The sequence below is a fragment of the Gymnodraco acuticeps genome, unplaced genomic scaffold (assembly GCF_902827175.1).
Source record: "Gymnodraco acuticeps unplaced genomic scaffold, fGymAcu1.1, whole genome shotgun sequence".
In the NCBI taxonomy this organism is placed as follows: domain Eukaryota; kingdom Metazoa; phylum Chordata; class Actinopteri; order Perciformes; family Bathydraconidae; genus Gymnodraco; species Gymnodraco acuticeps.
Window position 1 is genome coordinate 177,059 of NW_022990054.1, and position 24,435 is coordinate 201,493.

Below are 24,435 nucleotides of genomic sequence, written 5' to 3' on the forward strand. Positions count from 1 at the left end.
TGATAAACTCTTATTGCACTTTGGCAACGAGCATTCTCCACATCGAAGCGGGTGAAGTTACCCACGCCTCGGAGCGCGTTCGCTCCGCCACCTCCGCAGTGTGCTCCGCTGCATGTTGCAGCTGTGTGTGTAAACTGCCCCGTCCCCTCGCGATGGGGGAGAGAGATCTCATCTGATCGAAAATACATCATAGGCGCATTTGTTTGTCCTTTGCATATTAGAACGAGTTGTGACACTAGACTGCGATATAATGTTTTTGTAGCAATAAACATGACATATATTTATAAATGTCTCCGGTACTGATAAAAAGACCAATAACGTTGGAGCTTACGCACGTAAACACACTGCTGACGTCACAATGAATCGACGACTGAATTAGTTGCAACTAATTTGGTAATCGATTTGATCGATTAGTCGATTAGTCGTTGCACCCTTAGTCGCTGCAACTCTGACTACTTTTACATCCAGGCTGAAGACTTTTCTTTTGTCGCTGCTTTTAATTGAACTATTCATATATTAAAACTTTTTCTTTTAATGTTTATTTTATTAGCTTCCTTTTAAATGACTGATTTTAAATGCCATTTCTTAATGTCTTTCATTTTTTAAAGCAATTTGAATTGCCTTGTATTGAAAGTGCTATATAAATAAACTTGCTGCCAAGGAGATGTTGTTGTCGCAGATCTAGCCGTTGGTGCACCAAGAAACGGAATATTCTTAGTGGAGAAGAAAAAGAGAAAACCGATCATTTAGTCAATAATCATTAAATTAATATTGGGAGTGAATTCCTAATTTATTTAGTATCTGGTCATAAACAGGATAATGTGCAGCGACTTGTTCATTGAGGAAAAGAAGCCCTACGAAACGCCATTCATTTCAGGAAACGCTGTGTTGAAGCTTGAACCTGCGTTTAGTTACTGAGCATTGTAATGAGTAATTACCCGACTGCATTAGTAATGCAAGTAATACGTTACTGAAACTCCATACTGTAGCACGTTACCCCCAACACTGCCTGAAGCTCACCTTAACCCTGACTAGAGGTAGCAATGCATAGTGTTGAACTTCCTGTCAGCTCCCAGACCGTAGTCGAGGAAACGGGGGGGGGGGGGGGGGGGGGGGGGGTGACTCTCTGTCCTCTCCCAGGGCAGAAGCAACACGCTTCTGGTTCAATAACTCATTTTATCGGAAAGACAGGAGAGAGGCGAGCTCTACTTGGGAGGTCGTTGCATTATTTAGCTCTCCTGTTTCGCAAGATAGATTTCGCAAGATCACAGACCTTCCTTTTTTCTGCTGCCACGTTTATTTCTAGAAAACATGTATCCCGCTCGCTCATACCATGCCCATGCACACATGCACGCCACACCCCTCTCTTAAGGGTAGCGATCTCACTCTGCATGACCCAAATGTCGTAACAATATACGAAACATCTCGTGAATTTGTTGCACTGCCTTTGCCAACGTTACCCTGACGCCTGTTGAAGTGAGCGCAGGAGGAATAGCTTCAATGGGATAGCTTAAGCCCTGCCTGCCTGCAGGAGGGGTTGTAGTTGAAGCCAGAATGGGTAAAACTCCGCATGTGATGAGGACCCGTTCCACGTGAAGCCGGAAGCGCCGCATTAGGCGGCCCTGATGCCAGTGATGCCTTCTCAAGAGACTGAAGCGTACGTCAGTTGTTTGCGTGAAGTAGCCATTCCCATTAGGCCGGAGGAACTTCCATGGAGCCCGATTTCCTTGTCTTTTCCTCCCGCGTCCGGCCGGCTGACCCGCTACCCTACTGGGGAACGCCGCCTGTAGCTTAATCCGCGATACTGCGGAGCTGATGAATAAATGCCTGGAGCTGGAACGAAGCCCTCAGCTGGGACAAAGCCCTGCTGCTGCTTGGCTTAACCATGAACACCGTGACGCGTACACTTGTGCGTTGACACCTGAAATGACAACTGACAGAGAGGGAAGAGCAGATTTAAAGGGTTTAGCAGGTGCAATGATTGCTAGCTGGGGAGTACCGCCCCTGATTACTTAATGGGAGAAGAGCTTGCAGTGACGTGTAACACCAGGGGGTATGGTCTTCCTTCTTGAACTTGCGCTAAGCTTCATAACCACTATCATTCAATTCTGTAATTGCAGGTTTGTTAGCATGATATTTCAAACATAAATGGCCTGTCTTAGTTTAAAGCCCACTCACCACGTCAAGGTGCAGGCCACGAGTGAGGACACAACAACGATCACAAACAGTACATACACACGAGACAACACTTACATACATATAAATAACTTACATATAAAATGTTTGGATAGTTATTTTAATACATTGAATACAATGAATACATTTAACACATTGAATACATTTAACACATTGAATACATTGAATACTTTGAATACATTGAATACATTTAACACATTGAATACATTTAACACATTGAATACATTTAACACATTGAATACATTTAACACATTGAATACATTGAACACTAAACTCTAAATAACTAATATACATCTCCAGTGTGGTAATATTGCTGCAAGATTTGGTATCAGATATGAAAAAATACATGTTTAGAATTTTGCGTGTCCATGTTCAGTATAGACTTTTGCTGCGTTAAGCGTACTCCAAGTAGTATGTTGCACACAGACTTGCAAACAAAATACACCAAATTGAACTTTCAGTTGCAGTTGAAGGTACAAATACAACATAATGAATATTGGCTAGAAAGAAGCTTGGGATGTTGCTGTTGACATTCACATAAATCGTTCCACTGTTGAAATCATGTGTTGCGTTGCTTAACAATAAATATACAGAGGACTGTGACATACATTCAAATACAAATATAGAAGAAGATATAGAATAAATAAGTTAACTTACAACAGTCATAAGGAAAAGAAAACACATACAGAGCTCAAACATATATAGAAGGAAGTATAGAATAAAAAAGTTTACTTACAACAGTCATAAGAAAAATAAAACACATACAGAGCTCATACATATATAGAAGGAAGTATAGAATAGTATAGAATGTGGATAGAGAGGCGAAGTCCCTCCCCTTCCGGGAGCCTCCATGGGACCCCGGAAGCAGAAAATTATACATTGAAGTCAATGGAGAGAGAAAGGTTATCTTTTGATCCCGTTTGAATTGTGCCACGAATGACACATATGATGTTTGTCAATTTAAAAGAACATTTTACAAGTCAAAAAAATAAAAATGTGTCGTGAAATTGTGAAGTTACACATTTTTTTGTGTGAAACCGCTCAGTGAACTACAGGTCGCTGGTCTCGCACAAAACGCGTCACCATCACAAAGACGGCTGTCAGGTTAGCAAATTTCACCTGTTTCTTTCAGAATGAGGCAAAAAGTATAAAACGAGGTGAACATCACTACAAGTCTGGGCATGTTGAGAGCTGTACATACACGAAAGGGGAGTTAGTCGGTTCTGTAAGAGCAGCGGGACCGGCTTTACAAGGTTTCGGTGAGTAATATGAGTGCAATGTGTAACGTTAATGTCAGCTAGCTAACATTAGCTAACAAGGTACACTAACGTGTTTTGTTTTAGTAACTAGTTTTCTCCTTAAGAAATTCGTGGTCTCTGTGTATGCTGTGGATAACAATTAGTGTTCACAAGAACAAGGTACACTCCCGTGTTTTGTTTGAATTGCTCTTCAGATTGAAGCGGCCAGTTTTATATCGACTATACTGTATGTGTGATCTCCTTTTTCTCGTTGTGTCATTTGAGTGTATTTGCTGTGTGTAGATTCAAGGATTTTGGTTATCTAGGCACAGCTGTGTGTGACTCCCTCTGGTACACTGGTATGTGTTTTCCTAATGTAGAGAGCATTGATTAATTAATAAACTACACACTGAGTCTAGATCCTGACCAAATCCTTTTTTATTGTTGATCAATTGTTTTTCAAAAATGTATTCATACACATTTAGAAAAATACAATGTACAATCACAACCAATACAACACAAATTACAAAAAATACAGAAAAAAAAAACAATAACAACAATCAGACAAGAGGACAAAACTATGGAAAAATAAACCCTCCCACCCCCAGATCCGGACCATCCTTGTATTATTGCTCATTCAATCTATTATAGTATGCTAACAAATGGTACTTACTTTATTTTTACAGATCTGCATGGGAGACGATGGCGCGATGCAGAGCGCTGTCTGTGATTGTGCACGGGGGATGTACAAATGCAGCCACGCTGCAGCATTGGCAATATTTGCCATGTGGCAGATCAGCTCCACAGATGTTGAGTGCCAGTGGAGGAAGCCCGGCACTTAAAAAGTAGTCCAGCCGGTGTCTCAACTTTACCAACAGCGAGAGGAGACATACAACCCACTGGCCAGAGACATCGCCAACTGTCAACTGGGGGGTTGTAAACGAGGCCGAAGGGGTGAAGGCTTTTGTGGAGGCCTATCAAGTGACAGTGTTCGAATCGAGTCTGGTCTCTTTGTGAGTGAGTCGGGTGTTTTGGGAGCATCACCCGATGGACTTGTGCAGCCATCTGCCCTGCTGGAGGTGAAGTGTCCACACAGCCAGAGGAACATGACCATCGCGGAGGCAGTCCAGTTACCATCCTTCTGTCTCCGTGAGGAGGGTGGGTCATATATTCTCAAGGAGAATCACCCATACTGGCACCAGGTCCAAGTGCAGCTGCACATCACAGACCAGAGTCTCTGCTACTTTGTTGTCTGGACCACGAAGGAGGCGATCATCATCCCCATCCCCAAAGACCCTGCATGGCATGGAAATCTCCTCCTCCTGGAAAAATTCTACACCCAGCATATGCTCCCTGTGTTGGCCAGTAGAGAGGAGGACATTTAAATAAACATACTCTTAACACCCTCAGACTCTGCGTTGTGTTTCGTATGTGTGATGAGGTGTTATGCAGAGGGGAGGAAAACAGGACACAGCAGATTGGGATTGTGGTGGAGATGCTGAGCAGTTATTTAATTGTTGCATGTAATTATTATTATACTGCGTGCTTCTTAGTTATTCCATCTTTTGCTGTTACATGGATCTGTATGTAACTCTATATTTACTTGTTATCTACCACACTTCCTTCTACATCATACACCATCATTATACATGATGGTGTGTATAGGATATATATATTTGTATACATATCTGTAAATTGTATAATTTTATTTAAACGTCTTTTTGATCTCTGTCTATAAACACAAACTGAGTAAGATTGACAATAAAGTTGACTTTGAATTTATTTATTTTTTTTTATGAAAATAGTTGACTGTTGTCAAATGAATCCAAATGAAACGTTGGACTGAACTACAACTACGCCTTTAAATCTCTACGGACTGTTTTTCAGTGGGATGGCAAGTTCCTATCTTTAAACATTTATTAGTTTTTTCTCAGAACAGATTTGATTTTCTGAAGTTAATTTAACTTTGGCGACCATGTAAGGTCATTATTAAAAGGTACAATCAATTTGTTTAGGGTTGACTAAAATAATGAAAAACATTTAATTTGGATAATTTACTGACAGAATAAGAAACTCAATGATGCTCTACTCACCTGTTCCCTTTTTATAAAGTGAAACAGTTGAAACGATAGATTTTAGTAAACTTAAAAACAACCTTCTCCAAAAGCTATCAAGGAATATACCGAATACTTGTTTTAGAACTTTATTACATATTTGTATATAAATAGTTTGAATGATCCATAATTGACAGAAGCTTGTGTTTACACTGACCTGTTACTCATATATTAATGTCTTTGTAACTTCAGTAAACCACTACCTCACTAATTTATTTCATTCATCACGGTTCAGTAAACTAAGTGATACATGAACCAGTTTAATCATTATAATAACGTAGGATTGCAACTCTTTGAAACTAGGTGGCTCTTAAAAGAGCCGTTGTGTTTGGGTGTGCTGGTCTCAGGTCAGTCTAAGCCCTCTCTCCGCGGATGCGGCGGGCCAGCTGGATGTCCTTGGGCATGATGGTGACCCTCTTTGCTTGGTTCATCTTACTGGGGGGGCAGCTACATGGATGTCGGTGCAGTCCACAATCATTGTGCAGTTGAAGGCAGAATGAATTTATTATTGACTCCGAATGAAGCACAACGTCATGTCATACAATACAATGACTTTATTTGTAATTGTGTAAAAAAATATGAGCATTGATTAGCAAGCAGGACCTGCAGGAACAGAGAATGGTGATGGATGGAGCTGGGAAGAGAGAAGAATAAAGAAAACAGATCAACTTTATTATCGGATATTAAAAATTCAATTTCAAAACAAGTTGCCGCTCCTACAGTTTTCTAGTATGTAAAGATGATTTCACATGACCTATGCAAAATATCACACTCAATACATGTGTGTCTCTGGGGGGTGCATTGTGCCTTTGATGTATATAAATAATATACCATAACCAAATACTATTACGTACAGTGGAAATCAGGTTGCCAGAGCAGGTCAGTGTGCATGTTCCTCAATGTCTCAGCAGTTACAGGTGAGGTAAATAAATAATAATAAAAGAGAAAAAGGTCAGTAACAACACTTTGAATAATTATCTCTTCTAACAATGTTCTCTCAATAAGCACACAACGACTGTCTTTCCAACAAACAGATTGACTCACTCTCACTGTCATCACAATGAAACACGTCCAGAAGAATGTCATGCAAAGCTCCCTGCCTGCCTTCGACTCTCCCTGAACTGCTTCCTTAGCACCCGGTGGAGGGCGCAGTAGGCTACTCTTCAAAAGTTTCACGAAATACTTACCATCATGTTTGGTTACTGTTTAACATTTTGGTTTACTTCATGTAATAAAATAATAACTTCATGGTAAGGCTACTAAAAATGACATGGCTAAGTAATGTAATGCTAACTAACGTGCTCGCTACTCGTCGCTACTAGCTAGGTAACTAACTTGACTATGTTCCATGCACAACATGTATATTACCTGATATGTCTGATCCAGCGACTCCTGGTCCTTTCATCAGACGGGAAGCGATAGAACGAGCAAGTGGTATGATCACTTTTGTGATTACAACCTGGTACAAAGCACACAGGCATCTTGTAAAAGTGAACCAAACACTTGGAGCATTATCGCCGGTGACATCACTTACGCTACCCAGAATGGGATTTGGGATTTGTAGTCTTTGTAGTCGCGTATTTTTCATAGTCTTATATTTCAACAGTTTTACGACAAAATGTGACTTTTTTGACATGGAAATGATTGTTTAAGATTGACAAACATCATATGTGTAGTTCGTGGCACAATTCAAACGGGATCAAAAGATACGTTTTCTCTCTCCATTGAATTCAATGTATAATTTTTCGCTTCCGGGGTCCCATGGACCGGAAGTAGATGGGCGTGACTTCGCCTCTCTATTGCCGCCACAGGAGATGTTGGAAAGAGAGGCTGAATTTAGCACAGCCCAGACCTAAATCCCCCGCGCCCCTCCCCCTTCACACGCGGTCACGTTCAGTGTTCACTGTCACGTCACTGAGGCTAAAGAGACAACGCTTTATATATACAGACAGTCTATGCTAACAACCGACAACAGTTTGCTCCAAAAGGTAAGAGACGAAAACATATTTATTTTCTAACCTGCCTCCTTAATGTCTGTATGTAATGTAACATGTTCTCATATAAAAGAGTAAAATAAGCCAAACCACTCATCAGTAGGGATGCTCCGATCGCCAATTTCGGGGCCGATCGCCGGAATCAGTATCGGCCGATACCGATCGCCGATCCGATCGAGTGGGCGGGGCCTAAATGGAAGATTTAAACATCACTTTAAATCTTCCATTTAAAGTGATGTTTAAAACTCAGTTAATGGGGCTCATTCACTGGAGCTTCCACAAACAACAATCAACTTAATTATTACATTCAAATGATGTACATTATTCAAGTTTACATTCACTTTGGATCAGTGCTGGAATTGGGCCGGTACTCACCGGTACGCAGTACCGGCACTTCTGGTTCTGACCCATGGAGTACCGGCACTTCTTGCTCAGTACCGGCATGCTGGCGGTACTCCGGTACTCATGCACCGTGCCAGTACTCAACACTCTCCCGCCGTTCTTATTATACATCCATATATATATATACAGCCGCCCGGTACTCAGTAGATGCGTCATGAGGTGCCGAACGGACATTCTCATCGCTCTAACCGCTGGAGTTTCACAGCGGCTGTCAGCTGTTTACTCCTGTCATTCAAACAGAACGTGCTGGAGAGGGGGCGGGGCTTATCTTCTCCATGTAAATACTGTGGTGGAAACGACTATGTCAAAATTAACCTATTTGACCGTGATTTAATAGTAATACACGTTTCAAAATAATAATAATAATAATGCCGAAGTAACAACATACTGAAAACTGTTAGTAAAACCATGTTTTAATGCTTTACAATTTACATACCTAGATGCACGTGTGTTGTGTTTATGCAGTGCAACTCCCACCCAGTGGGTGGCTATGTAGAGTGATAGAACAGAGCAGGCATGCCCCCGAGAGAAGGAAAGCAAGTCACGTCACAAATTAGCATTTCTAAAATGTTAGCGTGGATTAATAAAAGTGCAAAAAGACAGCGGTTGTCGCCGGAAGAAACTTCAAATACAGAGAACGCTGTGCCTGTGTTGGAAATTGTGTCTGATGGGGAGCTTTCTTTGGTTGATCCTCCTGCTCCAAGTTCTAGTGCATTAGCATTAGCACTAGCTCCGCCGCCTCCTCCAGAGCCTCTAACGTTAGCTGCTGCTGGCGCAACTGCCACCACCAACACCGGGCAAAGCGATGCACCTGACTGTTGGACAACGGACCAGGTGCAATATTTTTGCAAGACCAATGCATGGCTCCTTCTTAAAGATAAGAAGCTAGGATGTCGGATATGCAGAGATGTCAAATCTTTGGGAATACACACTGGACAAGGACTGAAACTGTCAACTGAATGGGGTGAGTGTGCAGTGTCTCATTTCGGTGTTGACAAGGGCAAACAACAAGCTAGCCTGAGAAAAAAAATCAAAGAACATAAAGAATCACAAGCCCATGTAAAAGCTGCTGACATCCTTACATCTGCTTCACGTGAAACTATTCAACATCAAGTGCAGTCTATGCATAAATCTGAATTAGACACCACTATCAGAGTTTTTCGAACGGCATATAAAATTGGCAAACATAGCCGGCCATTCACAGACATGCCAATTGATTTGAATGTACAGAAACTGAATGGGCTGAACGTGGGCAGGGTTTTGCACTCCAATAAAACCTGTGGCGAAATCATCGACCACATAGCTCATGAGCTGAAGAAAAAAATGGCAAAAGACATTACAGAAAACCAAAGAAAACTCTGTGTTTTGGTCGATGAATCTACCACTATTAGTGGTAAAACGGTGCTTGTTGTGTGTCTACGCTCAGCATTAGCTGATGCTGAGCCCGAAACGTTTTTTTGGGAGCTGATTGAGTTGGATGGAACAACGGCTGATGACATCACAAAGGCGTTAATGGAGTGTCTTGGAAGAGATTTTAACGAGGACTTTTTAGGTCAGTGTTTCGTTTCTTTTGCATGTGATGGGGCTTCAGTCATGCTAGGGAAGAGAACAGGCGTTGCTACCCAGTTGTGTAGTAAATTCCCAAGCCTGTTTGTGTGGCACTGCTCCAATCATCGTCTAGCGCTGGCAGTTGGGGATGTGGTCAAGGAGGTCTCAGGGCTCAATCATTTCCAGATCTTTTTTGACAAACTCTATTCCTTGTTCCATGCCTCCCCCAAAAATCAGAGGCAGTTAGCGCAGTGTGCGCAAGCAGTCGGACAGCGTCTCCTGGTGATAGGGCGTGTTTTGTCCATCCGCTGGGTGGCGTCAAGTGAAAGGAGCGTCAGAGCAGTCTGGGAAAACTACCGAGTGCTTCATGATCACTTCACAAATGCTGCAAACGACACGAGCAGGGATTCCAGAGACAGAGCAAAGTACAAGGGCCTGGATGATGTGCTCACATCTGCAACGTTTGTCAGCAATCTGGGACTGATGTACGATGCGCTCACAGAGCTCAGCGACCTCTCTCGGCAACTCCAAAAAAGAGAGATGACACTGCCTACAGCAGATAGGCTCTTAACTCGAGAAATACGAGTTTTTGAATCCATGGTCACCATGCCTGGCCCACACATGACTACAGTTCATACAGCTCTAGCTGAGAAGTCCTTCAAGGGTGTTGCCCTGCGTGAGAATGGCAGGCTTGTACAGATTCATGCAGGTCAGTTTTTCCGCAGTATGGTAGAGAATCTGAGACACAGAATGACTTCCACAACCTCCTCTCATGTCAGCACAAGAGAAATCCCATTACATGGCCGGGAGGCCCGGGACAATCAGCTAATCCAGGACATGAAAGTTATCCATCCTGGAAGTTGGCCTGAAGAGGAGTTAGACGTACAGTATGGGGACGTAGAGGTGCTACGTTTGTGCGAAGTGCTGAAAGTGGACAGAAGAGAGACTGTTCAGGGCTTTCGCGAATACAAGGAAACCAGGGCATCCCGTACACCTGCTGCCATGGAGCCTCTACTGAAAGCAGTCCGAACCATCGCTGTCTCCACTAGTGAGTGTGAGCGGGCATTCAGCTGCATGAACGATATCCTTACTGCAAAAAGGAATGCTCTCTCTGTCAGCCGACTGTCCAGCCTGGTTTTCATTAAATGTAATGGACCATCACTAGGACAGTTCAATCCGGAACAGTATGTGAGGTCCTAGCTGGCAAAGGGAAGGAGAAGTGCTGATGAAAGAGCCTGTCCAGCTCCAGCCCCTGATACTGATGTCCCCAAGGCCTTCTGGAGCCTTTTCTAACAATGTGAAGTATATTGCAAAGCAGCTCACCCAGTGAGAAGACTTTTGGCATAATGTGCCGATTTGTACAGATCCTGGAGATAGAAGGACTTCAGACCAACCAGGGAGTTATCTGATCAGCTTGGTGTTCAATGTAACTCTTTACCATGGCTCAGACTTTGTTACTTGCAGTTACAGTTTCTCATTTTAGATTGTGCAAATTTTGCATTTGTTTTTACATGTTCTTTGTTCATGCTCTTTATCATTTTTCTGAGTTGGAAAGTTAGATTGCATCATAGTTTACTTTATACATATTTGTATTCTTCAGTGGTGAAGTATATTGCAAAGCAGCTCAGCCATATGAGAAGACTTTTGGCACTTTTTCGTTTTTCGTTTTCTGAGTTGGAAAGTTAGATTGCATTCAAAATGTACAGAAATACTTCATTTTGTTAAAGCTTTTTATAAAAAATGCTTCTGACCAGAGCTTTGTTTCCTTGTCATTAATGTTGAACACCACCAGAGGGGCTCTCACCTGAAAGGTCTCTGCTTCATGTGTCTTCAGCAGAAGATCTAGACTTTTATTGCTATATTTTCAGTTAATATTGACCTTACTGAGCTTTAGCCATATCCGCTGCCTATCATAAAAAATGTTAAGTACAGTGAACCTTTCTAAAATATACAGTAGTAAAGAGACAAACCCACCAGCATTATAGTAGCCAAATTCTTGTTTGTGGGCTGTATATATAAAATTGACTTGAAAAAGTTGCTGATTTTAGAGTACTGGCACCTTTTTCATTCCAATTCAAGCACTGCTTTGGATAATAACACGGGAGAAATTAGCGGAAGCGCTCTCTTTTCCTCTCTCCCTCTCCCCCCTCTCTCCCTCTCCTGACAGCCTGTCAGTATCTCATGCAGCTCACTGATCCAGTAATGAGTGACCCGACAATGAAGAATACATATATTTATAATAACTAGTTTAGCTTGTTCCAGAGGTAGATAAAATAGCTAAGTGTGTTAGTTCTAACTCTTACACACACAACAGCTTTTCAAAAATCTTGAAAATCTTGGAGCTGGGCGTGTCTGAAAGCTTGGGGATTTTTTGCGACCAACAACCAATCACATGAATCTCCCGCCCCCGACATACAAAGCAAAAAACCCCGGGGATTTTATGCGAGCAATATATATATATATATAAACTCCCCAAACAGTCGAAAACTTACCAGTTTCACCCACTGTCTCTGCCACCTCCCTCCATGCCTGGTTCCTCCGGTTTGTATCCCATTAATAGTTCTGGTCGTAAAGAACCGGGTGATTTGCTACCGTAATTTCTCGTTTGGAATATGAGGAAATTAACTGCGGTCTGGTTCTCCCTGTGTGTGTGTTTCGCTGCGCTTACCTGTCCGGCGGGCGGAGCTGCAGGATTTCTGCTTCACACACGTTGCATACCGCTATTTTACTGTCTTTTTCGGACACCTTAAAATAATGCCAGACCGGTGAAGCCATTTTGGCGAGCTTGTTTTGCCGCACACAGAGAAAAGTGTCATGTATTTTACGTCATGCGATCGGCTCTCGCGATCGGCATGTTTAGAGAGCACCGATCGATCGGTAGAGAGTGAGTATCGGCCGATATCGATCGGTGACCGATCGATCGGAGCATCCCTACTCATCAGCAACCGCTACTGTGGCTAAGCTAATGTTGGGTGTTTGCACAGTAATTTTCCATACTTTTCATAGTTAACCAAAATGCTAGAAATGTATGCATGCCAGCAGTTCTGCAATGTTAACTCTGTATGCATTAGCTAACTTTCTAGAAACCAGACTTTGCATTTATAATTCGTTTTATATATATATATTTGTATTTAAAATCTATAAATGTGAGATGAAAAAACTAAAAATGACATATATTTTTCACAACTAATTTCCAATGCAATGTCCCTACCATTGTAAACGACGATGCATACAGAATCTTCAAGAACACATATTATTTTAAAGAGGCGTGAAGAGCTAATCATTTGTACTTTATTTATAGATGGCAGAAATAGCCGGATCGTCATCCAGAGAGGAAATCCTGAAGGAAAGTGGGCCTCCCGCCATACTTGGACAAGGTGCTGTATAATTTTTATAAGAATTTTTATTCATTTTGTTTCAGTAATTTTTTGATTGCATACACTTTACTTTCTTATGGCAAATATATTGTACCTTATTTTTACATCTGATAAGTGAAATCAGTTGATTGTGACCTTATCACAAAAAGTCAGTGACTTGATACATCCTGCTTCGTAATAATGCATGAAATCGTCTTGCATTATTTAATGTAATATTAATATATAATCTTAATCCTTATAAAGTTCCATCATGATTCTATATACAAGTATAGAGTTATATGTAATATAATATACAAATTAAACTTGTGTAGTCTTAAAAATATGACGAAAATGATATGACAACTCAGGCTACATGTACCGCCTTTTTCTAAAAGATGATCACCAGTAAACACTTTTTTTTCCTTTTTCAATATATTTTATTCTATCTAGGTCCCAATGTGTAGATAATATGGAGCAGCTACGTTAGACGTGGGGAAGAAAGAGCCAGACACACCATGGGAAGCAACCTGGGGTTGCGTTCCGATAATCCAAAAATCAGCTCCTAAATTCTAACCCTATCTCCTATTCCTTGACCTCTGAGTGAAACGTCACGGGGTTAAGGGATAGTGGATAGGAGAATTCAAAAGGATTTAGGAGAAGAGACTGCAGTGCTTAGAGAATCCGAATGCACTTTCACTATCCGACGTGTTTATGATGCGCCAGCGGACGTCATGAATGTGCGTCTGCTGCTGTGGGGAAACTATGGAAACCACAGTTTTCTATACAGCGGACTACAACATGGATGTATAATAAGAACGAGGGACTACTGTAAACTCATCTAGAGACTCTGCACCGTGCTCTGATGCTGTTGTTTTATGCTTTATGAACGGGGACAACAGAGAAACATATTCTTCATGACCAAAGTTGGAATTGAAATAAAAAAGGAAAGTGAAACTTATGCTCGTCACCCTCTCCCTCCGGTCTACATTAATACAAATGATTCGAATACGTATGATTGTATGAATTATGAAAATATCTTAAAATCAATACAAATGTATTTATTATAAACGTTAGTCCTTAACATCTATCTCTGTGTATATCACCATTCAAACATCTTTTAAAAGTTGAACAAACCCCACACAGCTCAGTAAAGACTGTGAAATGTTGACTTTATTTGATAATTTCAGTAAAAACTAACGTTCATATTTCTCTTTTTGATTATAATACTGATGAACGTTCAGAAAAAAGCACTTTGGCAACTTACCACATACGTTTTAAAATGCTTAATAAGCACCGTAACTTTCATGATATCATTTCTCGGTCATAATCGGTTGTTTCCGTGAACGGCCGACTGTTGAGTGACGGCAAATGCTGCGGCTGCAATGCATTGTGGGGCAGCATTTTCTCCTCTCCTTTCGGTTAGGGAGGTCCAGTGGTTCCTAAGCTAAAGGAGGTTATAAAGGAAGTTTGAAATCTCCTTTCCTTTCATTTGGAGAATTGGAACGGCACTTATCATGGCTGCCAGTGACGTACTTCCGGGTTATTTCACTCCGTTAAGAAGGTTCCTAAGCTAAATGGACTATTGGACTTCAGCCCCGGTCTCAATTGCCGTGTGTAGTGGTTTGGCAAGGGTGGTCTGAGGTGGAGGAACCTTCTTCCCTTTTTCTATCAGTCCTTGAGAGGAAGAACAGTCCCGGATGTCTTGCTTTGGCAACATCAAAGGTGTGGAGCTTGTCACAGCGATGAAGCAGGACCTGCTTTCCCTCAGTGACAACTTCTCAGAGATGAAGATAATTCTATCTTCTATCAATGAGAGATGTCACTGGAGGAAAGCCAATCCGGGAAAGCTGAACAAGGCCAGAATGTGGGTAAACAGAGAGATGGGTACATTTGTTAGTGGTTTGGGTGGAGAGAGTGTAAGGCATCCTTGCATCAAGTTTGACTGCCCTGGCATATTTCTAAGAGATGGAGTTCATTTCACCAATTTGGGAAATGATATGTTTTTAAGTAACCTTAAACAGTCCCTTGAGGCTACAATCTAAAGTGGCTCTGCATTTTGGATTCTAGCCTCAACAGGATATGTATATTTAACAAGAATAACTTTTAAATTTGACAGGGCAGTCCTCCTTGTAAGGATGTCTTCACTTACTCACACTATTTTTTTTAAATGTGTAATTTAATTTAATTGTTCACTCACATTCTGTGTTCTTCCTCTCTCTTAAACTTTAGTCCCCTTGTCTTTTTCTCTCTTTCCTTCACTCATCTTAGTCCCCTTGTCTTTTTCTCTCTTTCCCTCACTCATCTTAGTCCCCCTGTTTTGTTTCTCTCTTTCCCTCACTCATCTTCCCCAGCCTCACCAGCCTCACCCAGCTGTGGTGTGTCTGTTATCTTTCTTCTCCATTTTGGATGCTGCCCAGGAGGAAGCGCAGCCACTTCAAGACACTGGTATGGACCTACGTGCTGACGACACAATGTCAGGATTATTTTGTCATGTCACGTGTCTATGTCTAGGTGTGGGTGTTTTTCCGTTCTCCTTGTCATGTTTTCCTCCCTGTATATTGTCTGGTATCTTTTCCCTGTGTTTTCATGTCTGTCGTTAGTTCCCTGGTGTGTCTAATTTCCTGATTGTTTTCACCTGTCACTCCTTGTGTGTCTCCTGTGCTCATCAGTGTCAGCCCCGCCCCTGATTGTTCCCACCTGTGTCTAGTTACCCTGTGTTTAAATTCCCCTGTCTCCCAGTGTTCAGTGTCAGTTCGTATTGTCTCTTGCCATGGTCAGGTCTATGCTCTTTTATGCTCAAGAATAGTTTTGTTCCTCACTATGTGAGCGATTTTCCTTTTGGTCTCATTTTTTGTCATCTCATCCTGAGATTAGTTAGTGACCTTTTTTTGTTCATCGTGTTTTCTTGGAAAAATAAAGTATCTTACCAATACTTTACCTCTGTCTCCCTGTTTGCAATTGGGTCCAACATCCTAAGTGCCTGAGATCGTAACAGACAACCGTCATCAGCCCGATCACAGACGGCGACGAGACGGCGTACAGAGAGGAGGTCGAAAACCTGACAACTTGGTGCCAGGATAACAACCTCCATCTCAACGTCAGCAAAACCAAGGAGCTGATTGTGGATTACAGGAAGCAGCAAAGAGAGGGACACGCCCCCCATCGCCATCAATGGGACTACGGTAAATAGAGTCAGCAGCTTCAGGTTCCTCAGTGTCCATCACGGACACGGCTGCATCACGGCCTGTTACGGCAGCTGCACCGCCCTCAATCGTAAGGCTTTCCAAAGGGTGGTGAAAACTGCACAGAACATCACCAGGGCGGAGCTGCCATCCATGGAGGACCTTTACTCCCAGCAGCTCAGGAAGAAAGACCTCAGTTTATGTTTATGTTTATTTTAGAAATGTTTTGGCACATTTGTTCCTATTCTGCTAATGGTATATTGCAGGATATTTAAGTCTCCCATGTACTTTTTAAATTAATAATAGTATGTTCATCTTGATGTTTAACTTGTAATATTGTAATCATCTTAGTTAGAAATGCTGTTTCCACCCCATCCTCTGCTGCTGAATGATTTGATATATTGTTACTTAAAGTGCTTGTCTTTGATATTATAATGATTACACCAGAAAGTCACTCTTTGTGAGATTTATTTGTTCACATTTCATTCATTGGAGTCCTCAAAGCTGGGTGAAGGTATTGATGCACAGATCAATGCAATCCTTTACAACAGTATTCCACTATGGTTGGGGATGTCTGTAAAAAAAGGAGAAATAATCTTAAACCAAATAAATGTCGCAATATAGGGAACCCAGTTCTTATTATACATCCATGGTTCAAGGCAGGGAAGGTTTCGCAGTACGCAGTCTACTGACCTGCAGCTGCTGCCTCTCTGTTGGACTCCGGTACTGCACCTTACTCACGAGACGTTGTAAAAAAAAAAAAAAAATGGGTGGGAGGCGAACGCAGTAACCATTCCGCCAGAGCCATATAATAGAAGAGTTACGACAACGGAAGTCCAAAAACGGTTATCGTCACGTGGTTCATGTAGACGAGGATCGTTCCCCGGAAGTTCATGGCGGGCAATGTGAATGCGTTGATAACAGGAGATAGAACTACGATTTTTGGTAATTATTAGTGAATAAAGGTTTTGATTTGCAATATTTATACAACAAATCGATATGTGTATGTATTTACATCAATATGTTTTAAAAAATAAAATAGAATTTGCTAATATTAAGTGATATTAGGATTAGTGTGAACAACTAGTTTACATGTTAGGCTAACAGTGCCTTGGTTAAAGAGCCTGTTGCTGTTTATTTATAGCTTTGAATTCTTTAAAATCAATATTATCTTCTTAAACTTGTATGGTAGTCAGGAGCATCACTTTCTAATGTTTATTGATATATTTAGAGGGAGGGGATCTAAAGTAATGCTTTAAAATTCAGATTAGATTAATGTCTACCATTTTCTTAAATTCATGGTAGTTTCAGTAATCCCATGGTAATTGAGGACACAAGTTATCTAAATGACTAATGTCATCTTTATGGCTTTCAGAAAGGACAGGTGACTAGCAGCAGCAGCATGATGTTAAATGTGTTGTTTTAGGAACATCCATTGCAAATACATGGAATTCAATAAACATTGAATAGCATATCATGCAGTTTGTCTGTGCCTTTTCCTCCGTGTTGTCCTGGTTTGCTGTGCTGCCTCCTAGTCGCCACCATGGTTTGCTGTGCTGCCTGGGGATGCTCAAATCGCTCCGAGAAAGGAGTACGAATGTACGGCTTCCCCACTGACACAGAGCGGAGGAAAAAATGGCTGGCTCAAGTCAGCAGGAGCAATTTCATGACCAACAGCAAAAAAATATGTGAGGTAATTATATACAAACACTGCATTTGCACTTTTTCACAAAACGAAAACCACACCATTGGGAAAGCTTAATGTTTTGTTTAATACAAAAAAACAGGGAAAGGCTTGAAAAACACAGAGTTGAGACTCAGGGTGCAGGGTGAGGGTCTCAGTGCAGGTATTCAGGCTCCATTGAATCCCCCTCTGGTTCTTGTGCTGAAAGAGGGATAAACAGACAGGAGAAAGGGTTATACACACCTATTGGATGGGAAATTGCCTTGGGGAGATAAGGTGTGGTCTTTGTTCCCAACTGAAGTTATGGAAGTTTATTATTTGTGAGTTTAACAAAGTATGACAAATGGCATCAGTAACAGATGTGATATGAATTTCTATAAAGTTGTCTCACATTCTTGGTCATATTTTATATACAGTATGTAATGAGTATAACATGTCCAGTAAGTATAAAGTGTTTCCTAATACTGTGTATTCAACCACTATGGAATATGTACATGTATGTGGGCAGACAAAATTCAGACACAGTTGTTCTGTGTGTGAAGTAACCTCAAGTCACTCCGCAGGCACATTTTGATGCAGACCAGTTTGTCAAGACAAAAAAGGGCAAGACTAGGCTGAGAGCAGAGGCTATACCCACCATCTTCGTGCATCGCCCTGTGGTCAAAAAGAGAAGGGCCCCTGCACCACGATTCACCCCGGGACCTGTATCTACAAAGCCCATAGCTCATGCACACAGCTATAGTGTGAAAGGTGACACAGGTATAATAAGTATGAACTCTTAGTAACAAAAGTAATATTTGTTATTTTTAAGTGGTATAATATTTAAAATGTTCGAAAATGTACAGTGCCATGTCTTCTACTTACATTAGTCTCAAAGATTGAGGGAAGAAGGGATGAGGAGACTGAGAGAAAGGAAAGTGAGGGTGAAGAAAGAGAGGACATGGCTAGTGAGGAGAGACAGGGAGGGCGGACACCACCCACTCAGCCAGCAGCCAGTCAGTATACGAGGGAACCAGCAGCCAGTCAGTATACGAGGGAACCAGCAGCCAGTCAAACAGATCTATTACAACAATTAAAGAGAAAATTAAAGAGCCAAGAAGGAATCACCAAAAAAGCAAAGGCTGCACTAAGAAAAATCAGGAAGGAAAATGCAGCTCTCGAAAACAATGAAAATTTGGGACAAGAAATATAAGAAAACGTTTTCAAAAGACCAACTGAAGGCATTAGGCAGACTCACCACAAAGGGGATGAAATTGAGCAATGAGACAATTAAGAAGGCTTTAAAAATTCGCTTTGCGAGCGGACCAACGGGTTACAAAACTCTGCAGGAATTGAAGATTCCCCTTCCAGGAATAAGGACACTGCAAAGAAGGATGCAATGTGTTAAGTTTGAGCCTGGTGTGTTGACAGAGGTCTTTGATTTCCTAAAATTGAAGGCAGATAGATTGACAGACCTTGAAAGGGAGTGTGTGTTGACCTTGGATGAAATGGCAATCACACCAAGTGTGGAGTTATACATGATTACAGGCAAACTGTACGGTGATGTGACTTTACTGGGTCACACAGGGGTGGCAACACATGCTTGTGTGTTTATGTTGGCTGGAAACACAACATGGTGGAAGCAAGTAGTGGCATATCATTACACTGGCAATTATACCAATGGAGCAGAGTACAGGCCAATCATTATTGATATAATACAGAGGGCAGCATCCATAGGGCTACATGTGCTTGATGTCACCACCGACATGGGTAGCCCTAACCGAGCCATGTGGAAATCCTTTGGGGTGGACCAAAATAAAACATCGGTGCCACATCCAGCAAAACCAGACAGGCAGCTCTATTTCATGCCCGATGTCCCACATCTGGTAACAAATTTAAAAAAGTGCCCTTGTCCGTGGGCAGGTCTTCATAATTCCTGAGGATGTTGTTAACAGAGAGAACCTCCCCTCTAACGAGGTTTCTGTGGTCCCCATTAAGGACGTATTGACCTTTCAGGAAGGGATGGCCTTAAAAATAGCTCCCCATCTTTCAGCTGCAGCCATCGAGCCAAGTCACTTTGATAAGATGAAGGTTGGTCTTGCTCTAAATGTGTTCAGTAAGGCTACAAGTGCTGGGCTGAAATACATGGTGCAGCAAGAAAACCGCCGTCTGTCATACCTGACGACGGCGTGGTTCCTGGAGCAGGTTGATCGTTGGTTTGATCTGATGTCATCTCGCCATCCAATTACAGCCCTGAGCAGGCTCAAGATGGAGGAGTACCAAAAGGCCATCACCTTCCTCCAGAACATCGTCCATCTGTTTCGTGGGATAAAGATAGGTCAAAAGGGAGGTTGGAAGCCTGTTCAAACAGGGGTGATAATGGCAACAACATCAATTTTGGCCAAACAAGAGGAGATGCTTACACAAGGACACAGGTTTGTGTTAACGTCAAGGTTCACACAAGACTGCCTTGAAAATACATTCAGCTGTGTGAGGTCTAAAAATCCTGTCCCAACTCCAGTGGAATTCCATCATGCACTGAGAATCATATCTGTGGGGCAGTTCCTCACCACCATCAGCTATGGGAGCTACCAGGAAGACCACAGTAGCTTTTTGGCAGACTTCCTGGACACAGGGGAGCCAAAAATCACTCCATCAGTCAGAGTGGAACAGCTGATGGCGGTGAACAGAGCAGCAGCACCTGACCTCACAAAAACTGAGAAATGTATTCTCTTCCATCTTGCAGGCTACATCGTCCACAAAATCATCAAGTTTGCCAGCATCTGTGAAAAATGCAAAATTGCAACAGAGCACCATGATGAGTCCTTCTGGTGACAACAGCTTGTTAGTGGACTTGAAAGACTTCAAGGCAGGTGCTCTTTGTCGTCCCTCCCAAGAAGCCTTTGACTTCATTCACCAATTTGAGGAAGTATTTAGGACCAAGACTGGTTCCTCCCTCATGCAGCTCCCCAACGCAGTGGGTGTCTTGGAGAAAGAAGCTCAGGCCCTCTACAGCAGGCTTCCATCATGCTGTGGAGTCCAACAAAAACTCGTAAAAAGATTAATACGGCTGAGGCTGAGAATTGAGGCCAAACAAATCAGAAATGACTGAAAAATAAATAAAATTAAAAGATGGCCATTTTGGAAGCAAGAGCCAATCCAAAAAGGTGAAAAGGAACAACAGCAGCCAAGCTACCACATCCAGCAACCCCCAAACAGATCCACAGCTGCAATCATTTCCATTAGCCGTTGCAATGGAAATATTTGGACTAAACATTGCTCTTCCACCTGCCAGCACCCAGCTAACATCACTGCCCCTCCACCCGTAACATCACTGCCCCTCCACCTGCCAACATCACTGCCCTCCACCTGCCAGCACCCAGCCAGAGGAGCGCAAACAACAAAAACAAGCAAGGTGTCCCGTCATGTACCTGGAAGTTTGGGTTGGTAAAATGGAGTAAGAGAGGGACTTGAAAAACCTTGGTGGCTCTCTACTCATTTTGCCATTTCCACATCTTTAGAAAATATGAAATAAAAAATTGAAGTGAAATCAACCTCTTCTCTGGAGAACAAACTTTGATTTCTCTGTCTTGTGAGTTTGCAGTCTTGCAGTTTTGCTCCTCCACCTGTAACATCACTGCCCCTCCACCTGCCATACAGTAGGTTACTAACAAGATTACTTATATAATATAGTGATATAATACATGTTTAGTATGCTTACTTATATAAAACAGTAGTATTAAACTTACCTTGTGTTTTCACTCTCACTTAAAGGAGACCTATCATGCTATATTTAAATGATATAGTGTATGACCATACCTATAAGGTATATTTATACATTTTATTTTTCAAAATACCAAACAGATCATTTTTTAGCCATGCCTCGTTTCGCTCATTTTCGCTCTTTTCCAAGCCTGTCTTTGAAAATTCTGAGCAGCAGCTGACCACGCCCCCCTGCAGAAGAGCGGGGCATGCGCCGGCGAGAGTCACGTTACCATGCTTTCTGTGATTACGAGTGTGGAATAAACATGTCATCTCAAAGCAATGCATGTGTTCAAGCGTATTATCAATTTGATCCAGAGATTGACCCTGAAGCAGCGGAGGTTTTGGTGGAGGTGCAAAGATCTCGGTTGCAGCAGGACGTTTCTGAATGGTTAGTTGACAAGCTGTTGTTCCTATTTATTTTACTCTGTTACGATGATTGCTACTTATTCCGTTTATATTTTGGCTAATTAGCAAGAATGCTATGTGTACAGTTTATAACTTAGAGCTTGTAACGCAAAAACAGCGATACATATATATATTTATAAAGGGAGACATTCATATTTTCAGCATATATACAATGGCCTCATTGCGTTTATTAATAGTTTACACCCCTTTTCTTCCAACATCGTGCAACAACCGTTGGAAAGTTCAATAACTTAGAGTGATAAAAAGTATAACTCCAACAACACCTCAGTTGTCAGCAGTGTGTGTAGTTTCATGTGTTTTTAAAAGCTCAGTTATTGACTTCTTTCTACAGGTGTACATGTGCAAATTGCGGCACGATGCCTTCTGAACGGAGAATGTGTGCTGCATGGAGATACCACAGGTAACATTTTTGATAGCTTCACTAAGTTGTCTGTTTAGAGAATGCATTTTTAACATGTCATTCAATATGTTTATCACACTAGGTGTCAAGACGGATTCAGGAACTTGAGGACTCTGTAACCTGTATGGTGGACCATCCTGGATTGGAGCCTGTGTGCCTGAATGTGTTCTCCCTGCAGAATGCATTGAATATTTACAGAGCTGAACATGGTGGACTACAGTTGAGGCAAATAGAGCAGTGAGTGGTTTGTTTCTTTTGACTGAAATTGTAAAACGAATGCTAATATTGTTCATGGAAATAAATACTGGTGTATATGGCTTTATGCAATCTTTCATTGTACATGTACTATTATATATATATATATATATTATTACACAGCAATGGCATAACACACCCATGTGTACGACAAAAAAAGTCCACACACAACCTTATGCTTTTGAAATCAGAATATTCTTTACCCATCCAAACATGAATAATCACGACACATTTGATATCAACTCGGAACTTTATTGTCAAAATCAACGGTTCTTTGAACCCATAAAAAAAACCGAAATGTACTTGTATTTTGTATAAATTACACTAAATATTTTTTTTAATGATTTCAGGCGTCACAGGTATCTAGCCTACAGAAGCTTTGTGAGCTGGTGCTGGGGCTTCCTTGGACGCAGGATCAGAGTGGTGATTCCGGCCTGCGTTGTCCTCAAGGAGGCAGGAGTTTCCTGATCCGCAAAATGTCGATGTTGGGTTCAGACAGCAGCCAAATTGAACCGTGTAGCATACCCGGCGATGACCTCGTCCCTGTCAGGTCGCTCATAATGGTGCAGGGTCCACAAAGACTTGGTCGAAGATGAGGTCCATCAAGTTGGCCACGTAGCCTGTGCAATGTTTAAAAAAAAGCACAACAAAAAATGTGGTTTAGATTAGTATATGCATGTAAAAAACTGAAAGTTCTTTCTAATTTTATATTTGTAAATAGTTGTATAATAAATATTTTAAACACTTACGGAATGCGGGGTCAGTCTTTACTGGTTTTGCTCTGCATTCTCCCTTCCTGGCCTTTGGGAACTGCAGTTTATATAGAGGGTTTCCAGTGGATGTAGTGGCTTGTGCACGCTCAGCGTTTTCATTGTAGTGCAGGGCTGCCAGGTACAGTCTTTCATTTCCGCCATGATAAAAAAAAAAGTAAATAATAGCAAAGGATGTACAAATTGTCACTAATTAGTAAGTATGTGAGGTGCTGGCCTGTAAAGAAGAAAACATAGTTAGAACAAAATCATCTCAATTTAGTATTCAGGATGAGAAAATACTATTTGGATAAATATAGTCGGAAATCCCAAAAGATGGGGCTTAAAACTCTCTATTTAGCAAAGCTCTTTGCTTAGCCTTTTCCAATCTGAGTTAGTTTTGAACCGTAACGTGCATGCTGTGTTTCTGACTCAATACAGATGATATGTTGGAGAGGGGCTGAGCTCAGTAGACTGACTGTAATGAGTGCTAGCCACTAATTAGCCTGTTGCTAGGTAAGGCCTCGTCAACAACAACAGACCAACGGGGCTTTAGTTCTGTTTTACTCGTGGTGTGTGTCCCCCCTCGCATACATACACACAGTGTTGTATCCTCACACACCCCCATTTATATTCATGTGCGCAAACAAGTAAACGCACAAAAGCTTTTACATATAACGCTGCAAAAAACGGCATGTCTCATTAGCGTAGCGTAGCTTAGCTTACAGATCTGATCGTTCTTACAGACTACAATCACAAAAGCTTTTACATATAACGCTGCAAAAAACGGCACTTACCTACAGAAGATTACGTTTGTTATTATAACTTACTCAATATGATTTTAGAGGATACAAAATACTAATAAATAGGAGAATAAATACTTGTGTTATCGGCTAGGGCGTGGCTTTACAGCCTTCACACAGATCGCCATTACTGCAGTATGTCTGAACATGTTAGCAAATGCCTGATAATTAAAATAAAAGACAAAGCAAAGACTGCGGAGCGTACAACATAAAATGTTATAAAAACATATAAACACCTAACCGATTACTATTTGGGTTTGAGGCGACATTGATACGGCGAAGCTACATGCTACATGCTACATACTACAAGCTAGAGATAGCTTTATCAGGAAAAACACCGCTAA

General features: G+C 41.6%; 1 long non-coding RNA gene across 1 annotated transcript; it reads left to right on the forward strand.

Annotated features, from left to right (window-relative positions):
- Positions 1-7,417: 7,417 nt before the first annotated feature.
- On the forward strand, positions 7,418-13,361 carry LOC117545889. Its single transcript, XR_004568892.1, has 3 exons — positions 7,418-7,536; positions 12,794-12,869; positions 13,299-13,361. It is a non-coding gene; the product is annotated as an uncharacterized LOC117545889 (long non-coding RNA).
- The last annotated feature ends 11,074 nt before the right edge of the window (positions 13,362-24,435 follow it).